Genomic DNA, 1,620 nt, shown 5'->3' on the forward strand with positions numbered 1-1,620 from the left:
CATATAAACATAAATCTATACATAGACACAGTGATGTAAGCAGACAGACAGACACACACACACACACACACACACATACACACACACACACTACTTGTGATGGAAACAGGATATGACATGGAAAGAACTATCTATACCAAACATGGAATTTAATCCCAGCACACCTATTTTCTTTAGTGTGTGCCCATTCTGCAATACATGAAATCTACAAGAAGCTTTCAAGCTTTTCAATGTCTTTCATATTTATCTGACACCCCTCAGTCACTAGTGGAAGTGTCCCCCCCAGAATCTAAACTATGTTTTTTCCTGGGTATGACTATGTTATTAAACAGGCCTTAAAAAAAAAAAAAAACTCACTGGGCAGAGGTGTGTGAGAGTGGGAACTGCAGGATGGGAAAACATAACAGAAAAGGCCTTGAAGGGACAGGAAAGCATAGTAAAAAGCAGAAGATAACACCAGCAGAGGAGATGCTGAGGGCATCTGAAGCTAAGCCAGGCAAGGGGGCAGCCACCCCCATGGAGCAGGAGGCCAGCCCTGAGTTGTCCCCAGAGGAGAGGAGGGTCTTGGAAAAGAAACTGAAAAGGGAACGGAAGAAGGAAGAGAAGATGCAGCTACGGGAGGGGGGCATTGCGGCAACGCAGACTGACAAGGTTTAGACCCTGCCAGCCAAGCCCTCAGCTACCGTTCTGGCACGGAGTACCTCCAAGGGTGGGCTCAGACGCAGGAGAGCTGGAGATTCCAGAAGACAAGGCAGACGTGGATCTTGCTACATATGTACAATAAGGACAATGTTCCCGATAAGCATTTTTCTGCCCTGCTGGACTACCTTGAGGGACTGAAGGGCACTGTCCGAGAAGTGACAGTCCAGGAGGCTGAGGCCCAGATGCAGAAGCTAGATGAGGCTGACCCCAAGGCCAGAGACGGGTCTCTGGGGAAGATGCAGCGCCTCTGACAGGAACTGTGCCTCCCGCAGGTGCCCCAACTACTCTAATGGGAAGAGGTGACCTTGGACTCTGGGGACACACTGGGTACATCCTCCCCGAACTGTGGGAGGTCATCTGGCTTGAGAACTTCCTCCCAAAGTCCTGAGAAGAACCCTTCATCCCCCTCCCTATAAGCTACAACAGTTGCTGGTGCCTTGGGAGTTGAACATAGTCTCCCAGAAACCGCTCTGAGGTGGGGGTGCCACTCCCATATTAGTTGCCCTAAAGTTTCTGTAAACAGTCTTCTTTTTCTACCCGCGGATATCTTAGAGACTAGCCCAAGCTGGGATTCCTCTCTCAATCTCTCTCCGACCCCTGTGTGTGTGTGTGTGTGTGTGTGTGTGTGTGTGTGTGTGTGTGTGTGTGTGTATGTGTGTGTGGTGGATTAAGGGGACATTTCAGTGCAGCCTGGGTGCAGCTCACTAGTCTGTTGGGGGATCCTATTGAGGGCTTCTATTGAGGACCCTGGGCCTATGTGGTTGTCACGAGCTGCTAGAGGTTGCTGCTCCATGATCCCTACTCATTTTAACAATAACATGCTGTCCCTAGTGTCAGCAGCTGGACTCAGATCTTTCTCATTGAACCTCTCAGCCAGCACGTTGGAAACAAAAGGAATAAGGATCTGTTTCTGAACCC

At 49.5% G+C, this 1,620-nt stretch overlaps 1 pseudogene; it reads left to right on the forward strand.

Annotated features, from left to right (window-relative positions):
• The first annotated feature begins 390 nt into the window (after positions 1-390).
• LOC116884268 lies at positions 391-953 on the forward strand (annotated as a pseudogene).
• Positions 954-1,620: the final 667 nt, after the last annotated feature.

The sequence above is a fragment of the Rattus rattus genome, chromosome 15 (genome assembly GCF_011064425.1).
Source record: "Rattus rattus isolate New Zealand chromosome 15, Rrattus_CSIRO_v1, whole genome shotgun sequence".
Lineage (NCBI taxonomy): Eukaryota > Metazoa > Chordata > Mammalia > Rodentia > Muridae > Rattus > Rattus rattus.